The 7,726-nt window shown below is 43.0% G+C and overlaps 1 pseudogene; it reads left to right on the top strand.

Annotated features, from left to right (window-relative positions):
* The first annotated feature begins 3,945 nt into the window (after window positions 1-3,945).
* LOC115591602 (uncharacterized) lies at window positions 3,946-6,803 on the top strand (annotated as a pseudogene).
* The last annotated feature ends 923 nt before the right edge of the window (window positions 6,804-7,726 follow it).

The following is a 7,726-nucleotide window of genomic DNA, read 5'->3' as shown; positions in this document are numbered from 1 at the left end:
GAGTCCGATTTCTTATTAACCAACCTAGCCAGATATTTATTAGGCTTATTTCCGAATTCATATAGCCTCTGTCTTGCCAGTCTGATACTCTGTTCAGCTTTATGTGTGAGTAAGGAATTTAAAGAAGCTTTGACAGCCAACATTGCTTCAAGATTGATGTCTGAGGGATTTTTAGCATGTGTTCCTTTAGCCTCTGACAACTTAGTTTCCAACTCCCTCTGACGCCGAAGCGCTTTACGTCTTTTAGTTTTCACATAGGATATTATTAAGCCCCTAGAGTACGCTTTGCTGGTCTCCCAAAGGGTAGAGGGAGAGACATCAGGTGTGTTGTTAATTTCATAAAATATTTTCAGTTCAGAGGTAAAATAAGAGATAAAGTTCGGGTCACCAAGTAACATTGAGTCAAATTTCCACATCTTAGTGGAAGGAATACTTCCTTCGAGGAGAAGCTGAAGGAATATAGGACTATGATCTGAAATTGTAATATTTCCAATAGAGCAAGAGGTTACCAGACTCAGATTAGACTTAGGAATTAAGAAATAATCTATTCTTGAGCTACTTTTATGGACACTTGAGTAGAAGGTAAAATCCTTCTCTCCTGGGTGCGTGGTCCTCCAAACATCTAAGTATCCCATCTCCTCGCAAAGTTCCAGCATTCCCCTGGCTCTTCTGGTGAGGGGCCGTGTCTCTGAAGACGATTTATCCATTTGAGGGTCCAAGAGGCAGTTAAAGTCCCCCCCTATTATTGCCCGTTCACATTCCACCTCCGCAAACTCTGTGACAGCCTTTGTTATCAGCTCTGTTGGGTGGTTAGGAGGATAGTATATGTTCATTAGAGTGATGCTCTTGCCAAATAATACACCTTTAACAATAATGTAGCGTCCTCCAACATCCTGAATACACGTTTCAGCCTTAAATGGTAATGACTTATGAATTAGAATACATACCCCTCGACTATTGGAGGTAAAGGATGAAAAGAAAACCTGACCCACCCATTCACGTTTCAGTTTGACATGCTCTGCGTCTTTGAGGTGAGTTTCCTGTAAAAAAGCTATCTTAACTCCTTCCTTTTTCAGAGATGTTAGAATTTTCTTCCTTTTAACTGGGTGGTCAACTCCTCGCACATTCCGAGAACAAAATTTTATATCAGCCCCCATAAAATGTAGCTATTAACATATCTATTACTGTGGATTATATGGATACTGTCTCTCTTGTTCATCACTTTAGCCACTATCCCAAATGGGGTAAAGGCTGTTCTGTAGGTAATGCTCTTTAACATTCAATACAGATTCAAAACAATATGAAACCATGACTACACCCCTGTAACAACTATATACAACTTCCTTTACTGGGTCCTGGGAGAGAAAAAAGGAAAAAAAAAATGGGAAAAAAAGAAAAAAAACAAAAACCCACAGAGAAACTCTGGGGTAGATGGACCCTAAGTCCTTCGAAAGATGTAAGCATATCCGCTCAGAGGTGGCACACCCTTAGACACGTAGAGATAAGAACATGAATACAATTTTATCCATAATCACAACAGAAAGAGATCGCCTAGATGCGATTTTTTTGTTTTGTTTTGTTTTTAGAAAAAGAAAACAGTAATGACAAGAATGAGTAAGAGTTATCATAACAACATAACTCTAGATAATATTGCTTAGTGAGATAGGACATCAAGCTCCTTCCTGCACAAGTTAAGTGTACTAACATAAAGAAAATGTCCGTCTCTCCTAGCAAACTTAGGAGAATATTCACCTTATTAAAACAACAGGCAAACTGTCCCACTTAGAGGGGTTAAATCAGGCGATGATAGCACTCACCACGATAGACGCATCTATGACAGTTTTAGAGAGTCAATATATGCAGACACTTCACCCGGAGTGTGTAATGTTTTTGTGGAGTCGTTCACCGTGACCCTGAGCAAAGCCGGATACAGCATAGCGTAGCGAGCCCCGGGGATGTTCTGCAGCTCCCTTTTAACAGCCAAGTATTCCCGTCTCCGTTTCAGCGTCTCTGCAGCAAAGTCTTGAAAAAAATATATTTTGACTCCCTCAAAGAGAACCTCTTTTTTACGTCGTGCAGCCTCCATAACTCTCTGGCGGTCGGAAAAGCTGTGGAACCTGACGATCATGGCGCGGGGCAGCTTCGATGCGGTGGGCCCGGGTATACTGTGAGCCTGCTCCAGTTTTATCCGACCTGCTTTGGCCTCGATGTCCAGGATCCTGTGGATCCACTGCTCCATAAACTTCACCGTGTCGCTCCCCTCCACTTTCTCACAAAGTCCCAGGATCCTCAAATTCTTTCGGCGGCCATGATTTTCCTGGTCCTGAAGACGCTCTGCTAGCTCAGTGTTGCCAGATTGGATTGACAGTTCCCAGCCCAATCAGACCCAATCCACTAAAAGCCAGCCCAAATCACGAAGTTGCCAGACACCCTTGTGTGTCTGTGTGTGGGGGGGGGGAGCCACTTCTCGCTGTTAGCGGGGTGGGGGGGGGGGGGGGGGTAGAGAGAGAGAGAGAGAGAGAGATGCTCCTCGCCGTTAGCTGGGTGTTGGTGCTTTTCTGTTCTATTTAACTCGCTCCTCCGGCGCTCGTGATGGGCTCCCGCAGTTCAGAGTGCTGTTTTCACAATATTAAAAAACCCGCCAAATGTGGACAAAAGCAGCCCAAATTTTATTCACCCGCCCAATGTATTTTTTTCCCGCCTGGCGTCAACAAAAGTAGCCCAATTGGGCGGAAAAACGCCCAATCTGGCAACACTGGCTCCGTAACTGACTTCGTTAAGCTGACAACCTTCTTCTCTGTTTCGACCGCAGTATCTTCCACCGCTGATATCCTCCTCTCAGCTTCATCGAACCGGACACCAATCTCGTTAAGATGCTGCGATATGTTATTATTGATATTGATACGGCGGACTTCTTAGCCTGTTTCGGGGGCATTTTGCCGATCGAGTTGCCCCAAAAGTGCTCCAGAGACATTACACGGAGTCAATACTCCGTATGAACTTAGTTAGGTTGTGAAAAATGAGTGGTAATATCGAGAAATAAACGGGTGTGCTGGAGCTCCAGCAAAACGTGACTACCCGCCTGCCTGCATCACTGCCTGAATGCTGATAGCATTAACTTAAGTTGTGCATGGATTTGCATCTAATGATCTTGGTCTTTTGATATGGTTGTCTCAGCAGCACGCCACCCATTTCACCACAGAGGATCCAGATATCCCTTTGGCGGACACCTATAGCTGTCCGTGTTGTTATTACAGCACGACAAAAAGTCATAGAATGCTGTATCACCAACAAAATCATTTAAAGTTGGCAGTGCATCATCAAGGTACAGTCTGAATAAACTGAAGATAACATATTATTGAGAGAAAACTTATATTGTCTCCTTATCAAGCTTGTGCTTCTGTTTGTGGATTGTGTGTGAGGTTGTCAGTAGTTCTGATTGTGATAATGTTGTCTCACAGGTTATCTCATCTGCAAATGCAGTCGGCGGTGCAGAGATGTGGCACATTTCCATTGCACAAAATGCCAGAAAATAGTTATACGCAAAATTCAGTTTGTCTCTCACCTTGAATCATGCAAGGAGACACCTTGCACCTCATGCTCCTTCCGTGGCTTCATTTACACCTCCACCTCATATTTTAGCTGCACCGTCACCTCTTGCCCCCAGCGTGGCTTCAGCTGCACCTCCCCCTGTGTGCTCCTGCTGTGGCTTCAGCTGCACCTGCACCTCATGCTCCTGCCGTGGCTTCATTTACACCTCCACCTCATATTTTAGCTGCACCTCCACCTCTTGCCCCTACCGTGGCTTTAGCTGCACCTGCACCTCATGCTCCCACAGTGGCTTCAGCTACACCTGCAAAGGCACCACCTCGTGTGCAGGGTCAAAAGCAGCAGACTGTTCAGTGTATCCATTGTGGACTTACACTGAATAGACGCAACTTACGAATGCACTTGCATAGGAAGCACTCGGACAACAAGCGGGACATCACAGCTCAATGTCATCTGAGCAGTGAGTGCTTTGATCCCAGACATGGTGTTTTTGTTGACGTAAAATCATTTACTGGACCCAGCACACCTATCCATATCATAAAAAAGACAGTCGGCAAGGATCAACAAATAAGTTGTGAAATGGACTAGTGCAAGATAAATGCAGACTCTGCTAAAAGAAGCAATCTTTTTCCATTTGAATGCCACCACCTGCAGTCCCTCACCTACTGCCCGCCTGCCAGAACAGACAACCCTACGCTGGAATAGGATGTGTTGACACAAATTGTCCAAGAAAAGTGGTTTGGTGAAGCCAGTAAACAAAAATGTCTCCAACGGCAAGCTGAAGCTATGAATGTGGGAGTGCCTCTGTCATGCCTGGTGACAGTTGGTGGACCACCCACCAAAGAATTCTTTTCTGTGTACGAACCGGACATCTCTTATTATAATAGGCTAGGTAGAGTGCTGGTCACGTATGACAGTAAAATAATTGAATGGTGCTGTCCATGTGCCAAACCAAGACAGTCCTGCATCCACAAGACCATTGGCAAGTGGCATCTATTTCAGATAGAACCGTCGCTTATTGTCAATGTAAGGTGTACGGAAGGTGCACCTGTAGAATCATTTACAGATGTTGCAGAGGGAGAAGAGGAGCAACACAAAGAAGGGGCACAATACCCACCTGATGACCCGATGCTGTCACGGATGGTGCACTACATCTTCAGGAAGAAAATTCCTGCAGATCTTCCTCATGATGTTATCAGTGCAATGGGTGACTTTCCGAGGCACCTAATTCCTCATGAGACCATCTGCACTGAATGCACAGGCCAGACACTGCTGAGTGAACCACAGCTCATCACCGCAACAGCAAAAATTGTGACTGTGACTGACATAATACAAGGTAGCTGCCTTTTTTTGTTTGTTTTTTCAAGCCACATTACAATATGATAACAGTAGCAGCTACTATTATCATATTGTATCATATTTTTGGTGAACCAGCCTTTAAGTACAGATTTTAAAGTAAGAACATGTATGAATTTTAAATGATATCCAGTGCTTACTGCAAATAGCATAATTGAAATTGGCAGCTGTTGACACATCTGACACACCAACTTGTAATTGTTTTTATTAGGAGTATCAGCGTATTGCAAGTACTGCTGTAGCTGTGGCATGATCTTCCGCTACCAGGAGTGGAGTGATGGAATACACAACTTTGATGATCACACTCTTGTTTCCTTGCATCTTTGTGTGTTCCTGCGAAACACTCTCCAGGTATGTATTAATTGTTTGCAAACCAGAAAAAACTTGTAAAAAAACTCTAATCTGTAATAAGTCTGATAATTGATTTTTTAATAGACTCACCAGGCCATTGGAAGTGCTGTAGAGGTGTTGGAGAAGACGTGTGGCAAAAGATTCCCATCAAAGCAAAAACTGTTGTATGCATACTTACATTATGAAGCCATGACAGATCATTCATACACATTTTCATGTGTCACATGTGGTTACCATCCTGTTACGGTTGTTATGGATCTCCATAAGAAGGGAGTCTTCAGTATGCCCGGTAAGTATATAAATAATGAAATAATTGCCCTGAACATGATATAAAATATCACAGTAACCTGTCGCTGTCATTCATTTGGTATCTCAGGTTTGATTGTAACCAGATTTTACATGCCTATAAAATAACTCATTACGCCAGCAAAGTCACTTCTGGGAAATGTCATTCCACCAGACTTGAAAGAAGCATATGTGGATATCTTGAGCCCTCTGAGGTAGCATCATTCATAATGGTGCAACATTTGTATTTGTTGTTGTCCTGTTTCTTTTCTAGTAAGTAGCATAGAGCAGCCACCCCAGGATTATGATGGGAAAGTTAATGTGTAAGACTTCTGGGAGTCTGTGTCACTAGAAATGGTCAGTCAGGGATTGGTGCCAAGTAAGTATGAACTACATCCAGAACCAGAATTTGTCAACATCCAAAATATGTTTGGAGTGACATTAATGAGAATCCCACACGTGCTGCAATGGGAGTAACATATTCTGTACTCTTCTTCTGAAATGTTCCTGCAGGTAACAAGCAGAACCCGTTTTTGGTACGGCCCAGTTACCATAACTGGGCACCATGGATTGGTCCCCACACAAGAGGCTCCAGTGTGGTGTTAAACACAGAACACTGCAAAATCCACACACCAAGGAACCCAAATGAAGAATCCGACCTCTTAATTACAGAGGACCGGCTCACTGACGAGATTCTGAAACTGAAGGTATTTGCACACTGTGGAGTAATTCGTTATTTGTATGGGTTTTCTCATTGTTGAATCCATCAGGGCTGTAATATTTGCTATTTAACATCATAGATGGAAGCTGTGCGAAGGCTCTGCAAGGAGTGTGGCATAGACTCCAAGGGCTCCAGGGTGGACCTAATTATGAGGCTCCGCACAGAAATGCAGAACCGGTCATCATATGACAAAGTGTTTGCAAAGGTCTGGGGGGCTTCTGGTGAGTTGATTCATATTCAAAAGTGTTTGCATCAGTAATAACATTCAGACTTACTACATTTCACTGTAATAGTTACTCATAACGGGTACAATAACTTTCTTTTACCAGGTGGATGGGCTGTGGTCACATGCCCTTGTGCTGTTGTTTATGGAGTTAAATTTAACCTAAGGGCTGAGAGCCCAAGAACCCAGGCCGCTGCCACCACCCCACCACTGACTCCTGCTGTCAACGTAGCCCCTACTATGAACATAGTGGAAGCTCCAGCTGCAACCACAACAGGTATTCCAGAGATCAACACAGTACAAAAATGTAGCATCTGATACTGCACTATCTAATGCACTATAATCTAATGTTGTACAACTTGGAACAATATTTACTAAGTCAGTTGCTGTAAAGACCAGCTATGGTACAAATTCCACACATTGCTTATTATGCTCCTGTCATTTCTGAAATTGGGCTTCTCTTACCATATTGCAGGAGGTTTTGAGGTTTGCGATGAACACTGTTGTGGAATGAAGCACATATACCACATATGTGCAAGAAGGGAAGCAACTGAGCACGAGATGGACAAAGGACAATTGGCATGGGTAAGGTTTTTTAAATTTGATTTAGTTCTAATAGGCCTAATATGGCCCGCATCAAACACAGTGAATATTTTTCTTCATATAAATGAGTTCTAAAGTCAGTTTTCTACAGTCTTTTGTTTTTTGCCGTCTAGTATAATATAGTAGTAAGTATTTAACTGATACTGTCATTTTAAAGCTCGATGATGTGTTGGATGACACATATCACCAGACGAGGCAATTGGTCAAGTGGGCACTACAGTTTTAAAAAGGCTGGACTTCCTGTCCCTGGGATTGGACAGAGAAGTGGAGGCAACAGTTAGTACACTTTTAATCACAGAAATATTTGAAAATTGTTTAGTAAAATGTCTTTGTAATCCGTAAAACATTCTGTTGTTTTATTACAGGTTGTCAACTGTTGTTTATCTCTGATCATCAAGATTGCTGGGCAGAAGGTGCGTATGGATATTTTTTGTAGCATTTCGAAGTACAATTTTCAATCATTGATAGTACTTATTTCTTCCAAGTAAACCCAAATACTTTAAACTGGTATTCTGTGATTTACAGGGAAAGGATGTTCATGCTGTGGATGCCTGTGTTATCCCCACTTGGACACAGCCTCTCAATGACGACCCGTTTCTCTCGCTGCCAGTAAGTTCTATGCATGTGTTGTGTGAGGC

The sequence above is a fragment of the Sparus aurata genome, chromosome 11 (genome assembly GCF_900880675.1).
Source record: "Sparus aurata chromosome 11, fSpaAur1.1, whole genome shotgun sequence".
NCBI lineage: Eukaryota > Metazoa > Chordata > Actinopteri > Spariformes > Sparidae > Sparus > Sparus aurata.
Note: the sequence above shows the minus strand (reverse complement) of the source record. Positions and strands in the feature narration are given on the sequence as shown.